Genomic DNA, 20425 nt, shown 5'->3' with positions numbered 1-20425 from the left:
TGTGCCTTCATTTTACGTGTACAATATTCCACTACGATGCGTATATTTCCCATCTTCACCCACTGTTGTCTAAAAACTTATTTTTATTTTTTATTTTTACAATTTGCTCTACGTCGAATAGACACAGATAGGTCTTATGACTACGATGGGATAGGAAAGGGCTAGGAGTGGGAAAGAAGCCACTGTGGTCTTAATTAAGGTACAGCCCCAGCATTTGGCTGGTATGAAAATGGGAAACCACGGAAAACCATCTTCAGGGCTGTCGACAGTGGGGTTCGAAACCGCTATCTCCCGAATGCAAGCTGATAGCTACATGACCCAAACAGCGCGGTCACTTGCTCGGTGTTGTCCAAAACATTCCCTAACAGTTTCTGGTACAGTGTACCTACAATTCAAATTACTTCTTTCAATACCCTGGACTTATCTATTATTTGGAACGTTCTGCTGATCATAACTAAGTATTCCCGTCTAATTTCCTTATCTCGATTCTTTTCCAAGTTTATCCACCTGCAGGCGTCTTAGGGCTGATAATACTTACATCATAGCAGTTTAAATACTATCCAGTATCGCCGAAAAATCCTCAGAATACCCGTGCATTCTTGAGAGATTTCCGGAATTGGAAGTCTATTATTATGACATAGTCCATCATGAATGTGATACGTCTACTCTTCCATGTGAAACAGTGAGTAGCCTAGTGCTACAAGAATGAAGCAGGAACTACTACTTCTATACTAGCACAGAAGTCCTGTAACCGTTTCCCAATCCTGTTCGCTAGTTAGCTTCCATATTTCCCCCCACATTTACCTATTACCTTCCCAGGCCCTTCTGTTCCATTTATAAACCTTGCTTTGAATTCAACCAATTTTGCTGTCGACTCTGATTACTATATCACTTGTCTGTGTGTTAAGTCATCAGGTCGGAGGATATTTGTATCCCCAAAGAGCACCCGAGAAGGTTATGCAGTTATAGGGAAACCACAAGGCAAGATGAGGAGTGATGTAATTTGCCACTGATTTCCTCACCGGATCAGAAAGTGCTATTTTATGGCCATGGTACCGAGTTAACTGGCCAAGCTAGTGGCTGCTTTCGTGATTTTATTTATAAGTTTCAAAACCTCGTGACTGTCAGCCCCTATTGAGGAGGAAAATAATGAAAATGACAATCAAAATGAGAAGGAAGACGTGAAGTTACGATCACTCGAAAAGTGACGGAAAAATGAATCACACAGGAGGAAGGAAATGGAAGACTCCCGCTCTTTAGTTCTACAATAACTATTCCGTCAACAGCTAGCCTGATATAACAGGTACCTTTTAAGGATGTGCAACTGTCCCATGTTCTCTGCGTTACGGAATGCGGCCTCGCATTTTCCTACTCATCCTTCGCAACTGTACCCTACATTTCCTTCTGAACATTCATTAGAAAACACGACAGTTTTCTTGCTTGCAAGTCGAGGAAACTGATCCATCAGCCAGGTGGTGTCACTCAACTCGCCGGAAATTTTTCACGCCCCCAGTCTTCCTTCATGTGTTTGAACGTTCTTAAATTAGGTATACCTAAGGTTTTCGTTTCGACTTCACTGGCGAGAGAATCTTTCACGTTCGCACGTCTCCAAACAAGCCGTTGAGCAACCACTTTTCAATGCATCCACCGTCTTCATTTGGCATACGTCTTTTTTTCCTACGTTAGCGTTGTCTGCTGTGATGGTGCAGCTTTACCTAACTGGGCAGCAAATACAGTCGTAACATCTTCCATCGTTTGCCCTGCCCCAACCTGCTCGTGAATCCATTAAATGCTCCCCAGTTGTGAAGCTGCTTGTGTTCATCATTTCCAACAACAAGACGTACTGCTGTGCATTGTTCTCTTTATCTTTGCAGGCCACATATGGCACGGGCAGGATTGTTCCTGCGTGCAAGTATAGATAGATACAATTGACTATGTTGCGTGTTGGTGTTTATTCCAATAACATTTAAAGGGGCTTTGTGACCTATAAGGTCTTGCCTAAAATCTCACCTGAGTTCACCAGGATTCTTAATTGGGACTATTATGCTAGTGGATCCTCCAAATGTTGGCTATGCATTTGCGAACGAATTATACTTTCTTTGTATTAGTAACATATCCTGTCATATTTATCAGCTTCTTCTTCCTGGCCTTTTCCTAACTACCTTGGGTCGGAACTATGTATGGATTAAACTAGTTTTGCAGCCGGATGCCCTTCCTGACGCCGACCCTACATGGAGGGATGTGTTCGCTATTGTATATTTCTCTGGTTGCGGAAGTTGAAGAAGTGTATTAAGACGAACACAAACACCCATCCCCCGAGCTAGAGGAGTTCCATAGTCTTCTTCTACAACTTTTCCCAGATCTGTGGGATCGCAGGTGCGAACTGTCTAGCAGATATGGATTTGGCCCGTTTTACCACCGGATGCCCTTCCTGACGCCAACCGTATGTGGAGAGATGTATTCACTATTGCGTGTTTCTAGAGTGGTGTGTTGTCTGTATATGAAGAGGATAGTATTGGAACGAACACAAATACCCCGTCCCCGAGCCAGAATAATTAATCAGTCAATATTAAAATCTCCAACCCGGCCGGGAATCGAACCCGGGACCCTCTGAACCGAAGGTGTGAACGCTGACCATTCAGCCAAGGCGTCGGTCCTAGAGTCGTTAACAATGTGGAGTTTAAATCCTCGACCTGGCTGGGAATCGAATCCGGAGCACTCTGAACTGAAGGCCAGTATGCTGACCATCAGCTGAGGAGCCGGACTCATTATTGCATGTTTATGTAATAATCAACTGTCGCATCTGTTGCTGACGGATTATATTTGATATACGGATCGTCTGTGACGATACTTTGCTCCAGTTCAGGACGATCACACGTACTTTCAGGAACTCGAAACCATCAATTGTTCTCTGAAGAAAAGGATGATCATTACGTTATCAACAAACTATCCAGGTCAATACAGTTATTCAAGCCAGATTCAGCAATCAAGTTGTAAATCCCAATGAGGTCTTCATCGGCCATACCTATAAATACAATTTTCGTTTCGTATGTACGTAACGAAAATGATCGTTTTGTTTGATTAAAACGGCCTTTCCATGTCATAAAAAAGACCTTAGAGACCACCAGTTCAATCATGGGACAATGACATCCCATACTTTAACGAAACTCGGCACATATCTTACAATATTGTTTTAAGACGATATCCGAAGAGAAAGGGGGGCTCAGAGTGGGAAGAAAAATCAGTCTGCAGTGATAAGAATCGAGGGCTTTGAAAAAGAAGCAGCAATCCAGAAAGGAGTGAGGCAAGGCTGCAGTTTGTTCCCCCTCCTTTTCAATGTTTACATAGAACAGGCAGTAAAGGAAAACATAGAGGAATTTGGAAAGAGAATCACAATCCAAGGAGAGGAAATCAAGAACTTGAGATTTGCCGATGATATTGTCATTTTATCTGAGACTACAGAAGATCTCGAGAAGTTGTTGAATAGTATGGACGAAGTCTTGGGTAAGGAGTACAAGATGAAAATAAATAAGTCCAAAACAAAAGTAATGGAGTGCAATCGAACGAAGGCATGCGATGCAGGAAATGTTAGATTAGGAAATGCTAGTTGTTTTACGTCGCACCGACACAGATAGGTCTTACGGCGACGATGGGACAGGGAAGGGCTGGAAGTGGGAAGGAAGCGGCCGTGGCCTTAATTAAGGTACAGCCCCAGCATTTGCCTTGTGTGAAAATGGGAAACCACGGAAAACCATTTTCAGGGCTGCCGACAGTGGGGTTCGAACCTACTATCTCCCGAATACTGGATACTGGCCGCACTTAAGCGACTGCAGCTATCGAGCTCAGTAATTAGGAAATGAAGTCTTAAAGGAAGTAGATGAATATTGTTACTTGGGCAGTAAAATAACTAACGATGGCAGACGTAAGGTGGACATAAAATGCAGACCAGCACAAGCAAGGAAGAGCTTTCTTAAGAAAATAAATTTGCTCACTCCAAACATTTATATAGGAATTAGAAAGTTGTTTCTGAAGACTTACATTTGGAGCGTAGCATTGTATGGAAATGAAACATGGACGATAACTAGCTTAGAAAGAAAGAGAATAGAAGCTTTTGAAATGTGGTGTTACAGAAGAATACAAAAGGTGAGATGGGTAGATCGAATCACGAATGCAGAGATACTGAAACGAATAGGTGAGAGAACGATTTGGCTATATTTGAAGAGAAGAAGAGATAGAATGTTAAGACACATCTTAAGACACCCAGGACTTGTTCAGTTGGTTTTTGAGGTAAGTGTTAGGGGGTAAGAACGGTAGGGGTAGACTAAGGTATGAACATGACAAGCAGATTAGAGCAGATGTAGGATGCATCAGTTACGTAGAAATGAAAAGGTTAGCACAGGATAGGGTGGCATCAAATCAGTAATAATAATAATAATAATAATAATAATAATAATAATAATAATAATAATATAATGGTCCGTTATTGGACATTTTCAGGACAAATATTTTAGGTTCCCTATGGGAATCAACATCTACATCATCAAATCAGTATGTGGACTGATGACTCCAACAACAACATGCCTCTAGAGAAGAGAAGAGCACTCTAGAGAAGTATGGAACCGAACTCAGGCTCCTGGCAAGCAATTTTGTGATTAGGAATTGTGTGCTATCGCTCTCCTATCCTGCAGGCCATCATTCTGATGCTGAATGTCTGCTTTTATTTTATTTTTATCGCCACTGATCTGCAGTTGCAGGTGGCAGCTTCCCTATCAATTAATTGTTAACCTACTCGTGTCTTAAGTTATTTCAAAGAAGTTCGAAATGTATCGAACACTCCCGTAGTAAATTATTCCAATCTCTAGTTCCTATTCTTAAACGAATATTTCCTTCAATTTGTCCTTTTGAATTGCAACTTCATCTTCATATTGAGATTGTTCCTACTTTAAAAACTGCGCTCAAGCTTATTCCTCTACTAATGTCATTCCTCGTCATCTCTCCACAGACAGCTCGAAATACACCTCTTAGTCAAGCAGCTTGTCTCCTTACTCCCAGATCTTCCCAGCCCAATGTATATATGTATATTTTCGTAACGCCATTTTTTAAATTGGAAATCACCCAGAACAATTTGTGCTGCTTTCTCTCGATGTTTTCCTGCTCTGGAATCAAGTAATCCTGTTGAGAGTACCATACACTGGAGCCATAGCAGTGACTTACACATCCTCTCCTTTATATCGTTACTAAAACCCCTAATCTCACCAATACCGGGCGAGTTGGCCGAGCGGTTAGGGGCGCGCGGCTGTGAGATTGTGTCCGGGAGATAGTGGGTTCGAATCCCACTGTTGGCAGCTCTGAAGATGGTTTTCCGTGGTTTCCCATTTTCACACCAGGCAAATGTTGTGGCTGTACCTTAATTAAGGCCACGGCTGCTTCCTTCCAACTCCTAGGCCTTTCCTATCCCATCGTCGCCATAAGACCTAGCTGTGTCGGTGCGACGTAAAGCCACTAGAAAAAAGAAAATCTCACCAACGGTACAGACATCGGATAAGCACGGTATCTGATCATAAAGATTTCACACCTTAACGTTCGTGGCCACCAGAAACTCTAATACTCACCTTCCATTAATTACTTTTGCGATAATCACGTAGGTGGCTTCTATCAATAGTACCTTAGATTTCTACTCAAAACCTGTTTGAAATGTTTTCTTCTTACCGTACTTCTGAAGTACGTACGTATTGTATACGTACGCATACAATAATTTGTAAGAAGATCAACCGTCCCAAATGTATCCATTGGTAATTCTTCCTGTGGACGGCCCCCCAGCGATCTTTAATATCCTGTGTGATACTGTAAACACTATTATGCTTTCTGGAAAACGATGTTCCTCTAGCTCTTCTGTACACCAGTACTCTGTAATAACAAGGAAATGGGCAGTGTTCCAAAGACGACGTTCTTCTCGTTGGAGGGCGCTACACGGAAGTATGGCTGATATCTCTATCGATAACAAGTCTTGTTAACTTCTTAGACTCAAGGCCGTCCGGCAACTCTCTCAACCACCAGCTACATTCTATACATTAGAAAGTGCTCAAACCCAAATGTTATTTTGCTCGGTGCAGATAATGTGCCACGCAGGAGACAAAGATGTTCGAATTATGGGCACCTGCAGGAGAGTAGGAATAAGGTTGTGAACGTCACATGTCTAGTTTGATTACCTGATGACGACACACATTCTTCTTCTTCTTATTATTATTATTATTATTATTACCGGTAGTAGTAGTAGTAGTAGCAGTAGTAGTAGTAGCAGCAGTAGTAGTAGTAGTAGTAGTAGTAGCAGAGGAAGTTGGATGAAAAGCAGTGTGGTATCAGACCACAGAGGGGCTGTCAGGATCAGATTTTCAGTATAAGCCGGGTAACTGAAATATGCTACGAGAGGAATAGACAGTTATGTTTATATTTAGCGGATCTAGAGAAAGCATAGGACAGGGTACCGAGGGAAAGGATGTTCACGTAGTGATGGACTATGGGATTAGGGGAAGATTATTAGAATCAGTCAAAGGCATTTTTGTTAAGAACTGGGCTGCAGTGAGAATTGATGGTATGAGTTCTTGGTTCAAGGTACGTACAGGGGTTAGACAAGACTGTAATCTTTCACCTTTGTTGTTCATAGTTTACATGAATCATCTGCTGAAAGGTATAAAATGGCACGAAGGGATTCAGTTTGGTGAAAATGTAGTAAGCAGTCCGGCCTATGCTGACGACTTGGTCTTATCCCGGCAGATTGTGCCGAAAACCTGCAGTCTAATAGCTTAGAACACCGGGCGAGTTGGCCGTGCGGTTAGGAGCGCGCAGCTGTGAGCTTGCATCCGGGAGATAGTGGGTTCGAACCCCACTGTCGGCGGCCCTGAAGATGGTTTTCCGTGGTTTCCCATTTTCACACCAGGCAAATGCTGGGACTGTACCTTAATTAAGGCCACGGCCACTTCCTTCCAATTCCTAGGCCTTTCCTATCCCATCGTCGCCATAAGATCTGTGTGTGTCGGTGCGACATAAAGCAACTTGTAAAAAGAAAAATTTTAAAATCTTAGAACATGAAAATAAGTGCAATGAGTATGGTATGAAAATTAGAATTCATCATCAATCATCATCTGTTTACCCTCCAGGTTCAGTTTTTCCCTCGGACTTAGCGATTGATCCCACCTCTACCGCCTCAAGGGCAGTGTCCTGGAGCTTCAGACTCTTGGTCGGGGGATACAACTGGGGAGTATGACCAGTAACTCGCCCAGGCGGCCTCACCTGCTATGCTGAACAGGGGCCTTGTGGAGGGATGGGAAGATTGGAAGGGATAGGCAAGGAAGAGGGAAGGAAGCGGCCGTGGCCTTAAGTTAGGTACCATCCCGGCATTCGCCTGGAGGAGAAGTGGGAAACCACGGAAAACCACTTCCAGGATGGCTGAGGTGGGAATCGAACCCACCTCTACTCAGTTGACCTCCCGAGGCTGAGTGGACCCCGTTCCAGCCCTCGTACCACTTTTCAAATTTCGTGGCAGAGCCGGGAATCGAACCCGGACCTCCGGGGGTGGCAGCTAATCACGCTAACCATTACACCACGGAGGCGGACATGAAAATTAGAATTTCCAAGGCAAAATTGATGTTAGTAGGTAAGAAATCCAAGAGAACTGAATGTCAGATTGGGGATACAAAGCTGTGACAGGTAATTTAGGATGTGTGTTCTCCCAGGGTGGTAATATAGTAAGGGCCTGTACTACGACAGCCAGGTATGAGTGTGGTATAAATTTATGTGTCAGTTTGCACATTTATCTGGAAGTTCGGTTGAAAACGCATACTACGACTTTCGTTTATGTGCAATCTGGGAGAATATTCTCGAGTTTAGCTATGCTGAAGTTGAAGAGGCAGTTAACGCTTTTATCTGGGGCTTTGCTCCTATCGGGGTCGCTTCTGTAAGAACCAAGGTGGCTACACATCAAGATGAATCTACATCTGCATGATTCTATACGAAAAATAAGTTGTTATAAAGTAATCTATGTATATATTTATAAAATATATAATGCTTCCTGTCCAGTTATCACAGAATTTTTAAAGATTTTCCAAGCTAGCAAGTTGTTGCTACTGACTATAAATATGAGTTGCACCCAAGCATTTCGACAGCAAACTTCGTGGGTAGCCGCAGTCGTTCCGGCAAAATCGTTTGATGCTGCCACACAGTTGTTTACGGGTTCGAGTCCCAATAGTCCAACATTATTTTACCTTCTAAATGTTCGTCAGTAGGGTAGTAGAGGCGATAGTACACATTCCCTAGTCATTAGAGTGCGTGTCAAAAGCTTGGGTTCCATTCCAAATATATCCGCAGCGCACATATGGAGTAAAGGTATACGAAGTTGTTCATGGTGATTCGTCCGTCGAATAAGGACGTTAAGGTTATATTTCTTTGACTTCATAACAACTTTTAAATAAGTATTTACACTAAAGTGGTGCACGCAAATGTCTGTAATTTTCTGGTGACCGCAAATCTCTCGAGCCTCGACCGATTCAAGCCGGATACAAATACATCTCAGTGCCCGCAAATGTTTGTGATTTTGTGGTGACCGCAAATCTCTCGCGTCTTGACCGATCCAACTCGGGTACAAACACATCTCAGTGATCGCAATTGTTCGTGATTTTGTGGTGACCGCAAATCTCTCGCGCCTCAACCGATGCAACCCGATACAAACACATTTCAGTGACCGCAAATGTTCGTGATTTTGTGGTGAGCACATCTCTCGCGCCTCGACCGATCCAACACGTGTACAACCCCAATCTCAGTGACCGCAAATGTTAGTGATTTTGTGGTGAGCGCAAATCTCCGTGACCGCAAATGTCCAGACACCCACGGATTTGTGGATGAACGGTGCTGAAGCACCAGCCGGAGAAGAGGAAGAACTGGTGGTGATGATGATGATGATGCTTGTTGTTTAAAGGGGCCTAACATCTATGTCATCGGCCCCTAATGGTACGAAATGAGACGAAATGGAACGACAAATTAAAAGTCCAAAATCCTCCACTGGCCAGAATTCAAAACGTGAGGACGAAGAAAGTATGGATGGAGATGAATTTAAAACAATCAGTGGATCTGACCCGCAATGCCTCGCATTCGCAGAATGACGTAAAACAATAGTATTACTGACCAAGGGACAGCTTCTTTAGCACAATACTGAATCGATGATGCTTTCAGTCTAAAGGGGTCCAAAATCCAAGTCATCGATCCCTCATAATGGTACTTATCGCTAGGAAAGTAGAACCATGGTATTTGCCATGGTGCGGTACTAATCAAAAATACTGTAGCGTAGATTCGCGGTACTCCACACATTATGGTACTACTCACAGTTAATGAAATTCGCACATGTAATACAGACCTATGCTGTTTCACACATTGCGCTGCCATTTACAGGCAACGTAAACCTATGGTGTTCATCACATAAGTGTACTAACCACAGGGACCCGCACTATCCCGTGGTGTTCCTCATATAGTGGGTACTAATCATAGGCAAGCTAGAACCATGGTGTCGCTCCTAAAATGGTACTAATCACAGGTACTGTAAAAGCCGGCAACGCACTCTATTGCTACTAATCACAAACCTATTGTGTACCTAACATAGTGGTACTACGCGCAAGTAAAAGCGACCCATGGTGTTCCCTGCGTGGTGGTACTAATCACAGGTAGCTTAATGGTTCTAATACAATCATCCCTTGGTCGCCCCCTTTTAGTCGCCTCTTACGACAGGCAGGGGATACCGTGGATGTATTCTTCGTCTGCATCCCCTACCCCAGGGGTTTGTGTGTTTGGTCCGCGAGAGGTATTTTATTTCCCTCAGGTCCGCCGGCAAGTCGGTTAGGACCCCACTATCCGCCACCTGGGACGCGCCACGTGGAAGTATCACCTCTCCACCTTCTACGCCAGCGTAGTAGGTTCGTGGAGAAAGAACTGGGAAACAAACACTTGTAGAATGCTCTTTGAACAAGATGGTCTGCAAGGAGGACGTGGAAAGGTGACACAAACGTGAGATAACAGTTTGATAAGATAGTAAAAGACCTCCACTGGAATGAAGCATTTGAAACTGAAGATGTACGGTACTCTAAGGTTCAATAGGAGTATCTCCCATTCGTTGGTTCTAACACAACTTATGTCCGCCTCTGTAGCGTAATGGTTAGTACAATTAGCTGCCGTCCTCGGGGGCCCGGGCTCGATTCCTGGTACTGCCAGAAATTTAAGAATGGCAGGAGGGCTGGTATGTGGTTGAAACGGTACATGCAGCTCACCTCCATTAGGGGTGTACCTGAAAAGAGCTGTGCCACCTCGGGATGAGGATACGAGTTTACTTAACACAACTTAGACTGCAAAAGAATGAATGTTCAGTAAAGGATGTACAGTTCAGCTTTTGTTTAGCGGTAGCTGTCTTCAAACAGTAGCGTAGTGAGGATCGACCAATGGGGGAGGGTGTTATAGTTACAAAATTATAATAGAACACAATGATGGTGCCTGTGCGTGTGTGGTGCGTGCATGCAAGACTTGTTGTTATAAGGACATTGACAAGTGAATTATGTTGATACTTCAGTACACTACAAAATCTTACATTGAAATACAGAACAAGAACAATATGATCAGGGTCAACAGTTTTACAGCGAATGATATATTCAGTTTTACAGCATAAAAACCAAATTTCGAAGCTTCTTAGAAAATATATTCAACAGATCTATTGCTCCTACAACGATGTCTCTGAATGTTTATTTAGTTTGTCAGTTTCTGGTTATTTATTTTTTTGTAAAATTGCCATTGGGGTGGGGCGATTCTAACCCCCAGTAACCCCCCACTTGGCTACGCCCCTGTCTTCAAACACGGTGTTATCGAAGGAGTCTGCCTAAATGTGACTCCAAAAATTAACCCCTGTATGTCCATCGCGGTGCCAAGTCTAGAGATTCACTTTTAGGTGAACAACTGGCCGTACATTCGCATACTTCATGTTATTTATAAATCGAACCTTTTCCAGACATCCGCAGATTATTTCTGAAAATTTCACGAGATAGATCCGTACTAATCTCCACACAGAGTTTTCTAATTCTCCCCAACCTGTTAACTAAGTCGGCGCCATGGAGGTTACTAATATGGTCCCATTAATCAACTATTGCCTTCTATAAAAACACATATTGCCTTTATGGACTTCAAAAAAGCTTTTGACAAAGTAAACCGGAATACCTTACTTAACATTTTAATATCTGACCACACCCCACAACAGATGGTACAGAACATAAGTAACCTTTACAAACATAACCTGATTTCCGTAAAGGTCAACGATAAATGATCAGAGTGGAAAACAGTAAACACAGGAGTAAGACAGGGTTGCGATCTTTCCCTTCCCCTCTCCTGTTCATAATCTATATGAATGCTCTCATACGAGAATTTAGAGAAACAAGACATGGTTCCAGCCACATTAATAGAAATCTACAGCTGGACACAATACTATCCGCAGATGACTTGCTGGTCGCCACTTCAGAAGATGATTTACAGCGTTCTATGTATAACCTAAACCTAATCTCAGAAAAGTACTCAATGGAAATATCCCCTGAGAAAACTAAGATAATAGCTTTCTGTGGCAAGGAACCAGTAAGAAGCAAGATCTGCTTAAATAACAACATTTTGGAAAGAGTAAATGATTTTAAATACCTCGGCTACAAACTGTCTTTCTTTGAAGAACTGGACATACCCGAGAAAATCTCCAAATTCAACAGATGTCTGGGAATCATCAATAGAGTTTTTAGACCATCGTTAGTTCAAAAACACAGGCGTACAAGAATCTACAAAACCTTGGCAAGACCTGTACTTTGCTATGGAAGTGAAGCGTGGACCCTGAGGAAATGTGATGAGAGAAGAATAACCCCAGCTGAAATGAAATGTATGCGGCGAACAACAGGTGTCACTAAGCGGGAATACAGAAGTGCTGAATGACCTTAAAGGCAGGCCTATATTGGAATACATCTATGAATACCAGAGCAATTGACTAGAACACCTAAACAGCATGGACAGAAGCAGGATCCCCAAAGCAGTCAAACTAGTGCTAATTGCTTTACTTCGCACCGACACAGATAGGTCTTATGGCGACGATTGGACAGGGAAGGGCTAGGAGTGGGAAGGAAGCGGCCGTGGCCTTAATTAAGGTACAGCCCCAGCATTTGCCTGGTGTGAAAATGGGAAACCACGGAAAACCATCTTCAGGGCTGCCGACAGTGGGGTTCGAACCTACTATCTCCCGAATACTGGATACTGGCCGCACTTAAGCGACTGCAGCTATCGAGCTCGGTGTCAAACTACTGCCCCGGTGGGAAAAGATCTCTGGGACGCCCCAGGAAGAGATGGCGTGAAAATGCAAATCTTTTGTATAGACCGTAAGCCCGCTGTCATACAGGGCATCGAACGATCAAGAGCGACCAACTGGCATCGAGTACTAACGACTAAATTCATTTACCTTGTCACACTGCTCATCGATCGAGAGGGATCGACTGCACGGAAACAGCTGATACTCCCGCCCAGTACCGTACAGGCTACCGATGTATTCATATTCACGAGAGAAAAAGAATGTGTTGTGAAAGCGATAATTCGGGTGGAAATATGATTCTAACCTATGAATATATTAGGAGAAAGGAAAGAACCAGACGATCGCAGTGGACAAGGTAAAGAGCCATGGAGAATTCCACCAAAGTGTGCCTTCGTTGCAGAATGACGAAGAAAAATTCAGGAAATAGTACCGAATGCCCATCAATAATTACGGTATAAGGAATTAGAGGAAAAAATGAAGTCAATAATAAACATCAGGCAAACAAATTACAGGAAAAGTATAAGTTCTGAGGAAAGGCTGACACTATCGTTAAATTCAATATTCACAACGATTTTTTTAGGTTTAAAGTCAAAAGTGATGTTCACCTTCGAAACAACTACTGTATGTCCGTGACAAAATATATCAAATAAAAGATTAGTGGCATTCTGCAGGATTCTAATAAAGTATTGATAAAAAGGACTGAAAACTGTTATGTACATCAATTTGAATTCATAATTTGAAGGTGCTACCATCAACAGTGGAAATATATTTATTTAGGCCTACAGGTTTCTGGACATCGGTGACTCATACAGATTTAGGATTGCTCACAATACATCAGTGGATTTGTTCCTATTATATATGATGCCATTCATAGAGCACTACAGCCAGAATTCTTGACAGGGTGAAAATTCCAACAAAAGCCTCACAAAAGTGGCTCATTGTATTTCAAATATAAGACTAATACCATTTATGCTTATTTGTTTTAATGATGCTGGATCCTGGGGCATAATTACTGTCTTTTCAAATGATATTTTGAGGTGTTTATTAGATGGAGGTTAACAGATTTTTTTTTTTTTTTTTTCATACCACTTGGTGAGATCCCACCTACCAAAATAATAGACATATCAAGAAATGCTTCCAGTCAAAATTTACATTACCTAATGTAGAAATAGTGTGTCAAGTTTCATTACAATCCTGTAAATAATTTTGAAAGAAAGAAAAATGCACATATGCTCTGAATATTGTGAAAATGATAAAAGCAATGGAGTTCCTTACACTGTTTCTCTCCCTCATGATCCTCTGCAAATCTCTTGTCGCCTCTCCTCTTCTTTGTTATTGTGCCATGTTCAGAATAGTATCATATTGCTTTTTTGACAAGCATGTTGCTGAATTTCCAATCCTGTCTTAATTTATATCATTGAAGACTACAGCAGCTTCGAAAGCAGCTAATTTTACCAAATGGCTGTGAAGAAAGGTTGTCTATGGACATCTCTTCCAAAGTAAATTCTCTTTAGGATTCTGTGTATTCACATATGTGTACATTTCTTGAGGAGTTCAGGTGAGGCTAGTGCTCTATACACTAGCTTAATAACTATAGGAAAAGCTTCTGGAATATTGTTCTAATAAGTACGTTGGCAGTGTAATAGACTGATACTTGTCAAAACTACATATAAATTACACACAAGGTCTTGTTTATTATCCTCATCACTAAGCAGAAAGTACTGTCTCCCCAAACTTTGCACTGGCAAGCTGATCTAATTGCTCACTTGGCAATAATAAGCCAATTAATATAAATCCTGCACTTCCATCCAAGTTACTGGTAAACTCCTTGGTACAGAGTAACAACTTTTTCCACAAAGGTCTGGTAGGACTCTCTTTCTTACCTCAATGTTGATTTTGCCTTTCTGTGTATTGTTCATATGTAACTTCTTTACTGATATGAACATGACCAAGCCTATCTATCCATCCTGAAATACTTTCCTTATGAATCAATTCAAGGAAAATGAAAACTTTGCCTTCAATTTCACCAAAAATGAGAACCAACCACTGCAAAAAATAATAGGTGCTAATAACAAGCACCTTGCCTTCTATTTTTAGAATTGAAGAGTATGCCTTTCTAACAACTAAATAGACTACTATTGCCGTCTACAGTAAAATGTTATTTAGGTCTCAGGTGGTAAATGATTTAATTTTGCTATATCTTACATTGCCTGTCAAAACTGTTTGTAAATACCAATTATATAAATGAATGTTTGACAGAGTAGGGTGTATGGGCCTTGTAAGATCTTGGATTGACTTACAGGGTAATTAATCTACTCAACCTTTTATTACAAGCATGTAACTGTCATATGAATATATTTTTTATAAATAATGTACATATTCTGCCATCATATCCCCTTAATATCACATCACACAAAATACAGTTTTTTATGTTGTAGATTAAAATCTACATAACTTTGGTGGAAACATCTGTCAAAATAGTTACAAATGAATTTTTCATCTTTGTTTTTCATTGTTTATATGGATCTACAGCACAAGAAATAAAATAATCAGTCTACCTTGATGCCCTCTGTAGGCCTATATGTTATTAATAAATTATAAGTACAGTAACAGACATGAAAGTAGTGATTGCTGGTGCAGACAGGTACAATGGCAGGAGAGTACTTGGAATGAGGAGATAAAGGCTACCTAAGTTACAAAGTTATAAGGTGGCAGGGAGGGATTCTGTCAGGTATAACAGTAGTAAGAATTTTGTCCTATGCAAACAACTTGGTCTATTGAAACTGTGCAATCTAATATTAATGGATCTACAGTACAAGAAATAAAATAATCAGTCTACCTTGATGCCCTCTGTAGGCCTATATGTTATTAATAAATTATAAGTACGGTAACAGACATGAAAGTAGTGATTGCTGGTGCAGACAGGTACAATGGCAGGAGAGTACTTGGAATGAGGAGATAAAGGCTACCTAGGTTACAAAGTTATAAGGTGGCAGGGAAGGATTCTGTCAGGTATAACTGTAGTAAGAATTTTGTCCTATGCAAACAACTTGGTCTATTGAAACTGTGCAATCTAATATTAATGGATCTACAGCACAAGAAATAAAATAAGCAGTCTACCTTGATGCCCTCTGTAGGCCTATATGTTATTAATAAATTATAAGTACGGTAACAGACATGAAAGTAGTGATTGCTGGTGCAGACAGGTACAATGGCAGGAGAGTACTTGGAATGAGGAGATAAAATAGAACTGAATGTCAGGTTGAGAATACAAAACTGGAACAGGTAGATAATTTCAAATAGGTATTTAGGATGTGTATTCTCACAGAATGGCAGTATAGCAAGCAACATTGAACACAGATGCAGTAAACCCAATGCAATGAGCTTGCAGTTGTGATCAACAGTATTCTGTAAGAAGGCAGTCAGCTCCTGGACAAAACTACTAATGTCTTTACACTGGTCTGGTTTCAGACCACCTGTGCTGTACAAACCTAGTGCAATGAGTTTGCAGTTGCGATCAACAGTATACCGTAAGAAGGAAGTCTCAATACGCTGGTCTGGTTTCAGACCACCTGTGCTGTACAAACCTAGTGCAATGAGTTTGCAGTTGTGATCAACAGTATACCGTAAGAAGGAAGTCAGCTCTTGGACAGAACTATCAATACGCTGGTCTGGTTTCAGACCACCTGTGCTTTACAACTGCTTACTACATACACACAGCAAGGACCTACTACATGTATTTCAAAAACTCCTTTCCTTGTAAACCATACCTGTTCTACCACATAAAATATACAAATTAAGATGTTGTAATAATGCTAATAATTAATAAAAATTGGAGTTAAGGTTCTTTCCCATCAGGTGCTAATACACATAACTCACTGAGTATTCCAATAAATATTGATAGATAAGTATAACAAAAAATGATTTAATTTAAAAAGTAGAACATTTCTCAAGAACATAAATTTTATTAGATTCTTTCTTGGTCTAACACTGTATACAACAGTTTCTGAATTTTAACTTTGAAAACCCTTCGACCTAGTTCACTCATTCTTTCCATGTCATCATGAAGACACTAAAAATAACATTGATTATATTTTCTTTTCAGTTTTCAGTATCTTTTCTAAATATTCACTTAACACATCACTGTCACTTTCACATTTCTGTTTCTTTTATTTTTAACTGCTTGCAGAGCTGTTTGTAGAAGCAGAAGCCACTGGACTGGAAGTTGAAGTCCCTTCAGTAATTTCTGAACTGTAGGAGTTAAACCCCTCCAACACAAAATATTTCTGCTTCCTCCTCCTATATTTCAGCTTGGTGAAAAGGCTCTCATACACCAGGTGCCACTTCCATAGATGTGTTTGTTATAGAACTGAAAAAAATGAACAACATATTAATGCAATTCTTCTAAATTGGAGCTACATTTTAGTCTGGGCACAAGCCTTCTGTTTAAGAAATTGTTACTTTCAATAATTATTTTAGTAAGATGATTGCTAGGTTAGATTATATTATATTACTTTCAGTTATATCTGATAAATTAATGAACAGATGGGTGGAACTTATGGCCTACAGACTGAATCTTCCCCTCACTCTTTCACAACTAGAACACTGGTCTGTAATGTAGGCCTACTTTTAAAAATAAATATTACAGAATTGTACCTTCTTCCAGCAATGAAGAGTTCCAGAAAGTTGAGGGCATTGAAGTAGACCCATTTTATGTTTTCTGTACAGCAGAACCTGGGAGGAGAGGGAGGATGTTATCTCTCCAAGTTCGATATCCAGCCCTCAGAATTTGCCATGTTTTGGCACAACTTTTTCCTGAAACAATGAATCAGCATATTGTGACAAAGAAAATATACATGTAGTAGGCCTACTTATGGCATAGGCCTACACTTATTTGTCATTAAAGCAAACAATGGTATTCATTTCATTAGGTACGAGATGGAGGTTAGGAAAGCACTGCTTATGTTTTCCAAACATTTCTTCAATTAAGTTACAAGAATGATAATTACTACTTCTCCTAGTGTAACCCATTTTACCACTCTATTCCGTATAATATATTTTATGAATAAATAATCTAAGATAACACTATTCATAAGATAATCGTAATAAATCTAATAAGTACTTACCAGTTTTTGTCCCAATTCTCCACACTATAGAATGCCATACAAAATTCACGGTCTCCCTATTACTATATCTAGGGAGTCTAGGATTATACACCACTTTGTTTTCATACACTAAGCAAATTAATGTTTCGATTTCATCAACAGATGACTATGTTGCGTCCGCCATTATCGAACGACTGCGACTGAAAAACGGACACGTTTGTTTTTACAAACCAGTCGATCTTCATCGCTCGTAGTTGATCGCTGACGATCGATGCTGTGTGACTGGTGCAAGACCGACTCCAATCCTCAGACCTTAATGCTACTCTCGATCGTTCAAAGATGGCGAATCGAGTAGCCGAAATTGTTGGAAATGTGGGTTTGTTTTGGTTTGTTGTTATCGTATATAGTCGGTGTAATTTTATTAAATTTGACGATAAATGTTAGTTTCTTTGTAGAATATAAGTGTGCGAGTGTATTTATATGAGGCGGTGGGTACATAGGATCTGTAATTATACGCAGTAAAGTGAGAATGTGCTTGTTTTGATCGTATTTTCACTCATTAAAAAACATGAGTGCACTAGGTGGACCAGTTTTTAGACTAACTTTGGCAATGCCTCTCATACAACTATTCTTAAGTTTCCTACGAAATAGAACATTAGAAGAGACATCGATTAGGAATATATATCGTGATTATTTTGAAGTCCATGGCAAAACCGTAGCGTGCATACATCATTTTGAGAATAAGTCTGAGGTTAGGAAATCTAGTTCTGTACTTCCAAACTATTAGTGTTCCTCGAAAAATATTAACTTAGATAGAATATAATTTACATTGTGTTATTCCGTCAGTGTCTATGTGCTTCAAAGTGTCTAGTGATTTAGATGCAAGTGTATTTTACAATAATCTGTGCTTTGCCTGCGGAAATGTTTGGCTGGATCTTAGAGTATAACAAAAGTTATAAGTGTGACAGATGGAGCAATCTGTATACTGTTACACAAAAGAAACAGTGACTTAGAGGGATTAGCTGAGTTTGTAACGTAGAGTTTTACACTACCAACACCTTCCGATTCATGCTGTGGCTATCAGTTATCAAGCAGAATGTGCCGAACTGAAGCTCGTGCATGTGGTTAAATATCAATGTTTAGTCAATAGAGTTTTTCCACTCATGTTATTTAATGGGTAAAAACTTATTAGGCTATATCTTTAGTGTCTGAACGTTTCATTACTAAGGTTACTATCATTGCGGGTGTACTTGATCTGAGTGACACCGAGCTCGAAAGCTGCAGGCGCTTAAGTGCGCCAGTGTCCAGTATTCGGGAGATAGTAGGTTCGAACCCCACTGTCGGCAGCCCTGGACATGGCTTTCCTTGGTTTCCCATTTTCACACCAGGCAAATGCTGGGGCTGTACCTTAATTAAGGCCACGGCCGCTTCCTTCCCACTCCTAGACCTTTCCTGTCCCATCGTCGCCATAAGACCTATCTGTGTCGGTGCGACGTAAAGCAATTAGCAAAAACTAGCAATGATCTGAGTGACTCAGACGGTTAAGGCGCTGGCCTTCTGATCCCAAATTGCTGGATTTGATCCTGTCTCAGTCCGGTGGTATTTGATGGTGCTCAAATACGTCAGCCTCGTGACGGTAGATTTACTGGCACGTAAAGGAACTATTGCAGGACTAAATTTCGGCATTTCAACGTTTCCCAAACCCGTAAAAAATGTAGTTAGTAGGACGTAAAACGAATAACATTATGATTTCGGGTGTACTTCCCGTTCATTTGGTGCTGAATTTAAGAAATTATCTACCACTTCAAAACTAAGGCAACAAGTTATGTTTGTGTTTCACAGTTCTCAGGAGAGCGAATAAATTGAGGAATTTCGCACCTTAATTTATTTTGAAATATTCAAAATGATGCTGGAAATATCATTTTAACAGTTTTATCACGTATTTTCATCTATCCGGCGAAGTGAAATCTAAGAGAAAACGTTATTTGACGAATTGAAATGTCTAAATAATCAGCCTGTTGGTCTCTTTACTAGTAGAATATATGTGATTCTAGTTGATTATATGTGATGCGTACTTGTTGGCGAAGCGTTTTCATACGTGTAAAAGTGATTTTCCTTGCGATGTTACATTTATCATATTAAATTACAGCCGTTTATATAAAATGCAGTTATATTTTCGTGCTAGCCAATACCAGCAATTCGGCTACTTCAGCCGCCATGTTTTTCTTATATTACGGTCTGAGGATTGGAGTCGGTCTTGACTGGTGCCACTGCCCTCTGTAGGTTTGTTTTCTTAGTCGGTCGATCGCAGTCGTTCGATCGAGCCTGTGTGACAGCCCCCTAACAGTTCTTCTATAAGACTAATACATGAAAGGAGGATGATGATGATGATGATGATGATGATGATGATAATCAACTATTGTCCGGCTCCATGGCTGAATGGTTAGCGTGCTGGTCTTTGGTCATAATATAGGCCCGGGTTCAATTTCCGGCAGGGTCGAGAACTTGAACCATAATTAGTTAATTCCGCTGGCACGGGGACTGGGTGTATGTGTCGTCTTCATCATCATTTCATCCTCATCACGACGGCCAGGTCACTTACGGACGTCAAATCAAAAGACCTGCAGCTGGCGAGCCGAACTTGTCCTCGGACATTCCCGGCACTAAAAGACATAGGCTATGCCATTTCATTTTTTCATTAATCAACAATGTTTTCTTCCCATTTTATGGTCTCAGCATTGGTATGTCAGTACTGGTATTCAAGGGCGCCACCCTAATTTTCATCATCACCATATTCTAACGGCTAAGCCTTGTCGCTGCAGCCACAGTTGTCTATCTTGAGCCAGTCTTTTCAACTCAGCGTAGGTTTTGCACTTCATCCTCGGAAGCAGGTTCTTGAAGTAGGACACTCTAGGTCGTCCTCTTCCTCTTTTTCCAGCAATTCCTCCTTCAATGATAT

At 40.9% G+C, this 20425-nt stretch overlaps 2 long non-coding RNA genes across 2 annotated transcripts in view; both read right to left on the bottom strand.

The window, feature by feature from the left end:
• The window catches only part of LOC136877338 (uncharacterized), a 304515-nt gene that overhangs the window by 143026 nt on the left and 141064 nt on the right, over positions 1–20425 (bottom strand). The window lies entirely within an intron of this gene.
• On the bottom strand, positions 16271–17692 carry LOC137501489 (uncharacterized). The gene is made up of 3 exons (XR_011018568.1): positions 17488–17692; positions 17018–17176; positions 16271–16730 (listed from the first exon to the last, which is right to left on the bottom strand). It is a non-coding gene; the product is annotated as an uncharacterized lncRNA (long non-coding RNA).

Source organism: Anabrus simplex, chromosome 7, assembly GCF_040414725.1.
Source record: "Anabrus simplex isolate iqAnaSimp1 chromosome 7, ASM4041472v1, whole genome shotgun sequence".
In the NCBI taxonomy this organism is placed as follows: Eukaryota; Metazoa; Arthropoda; class Insecta; order Orthoptera; family Tettigoniidae; genus Anabrus; species Anabrus simplex.
This window is presented reverse-complemented; position numbering and strand designations above follow the sequence as displayed.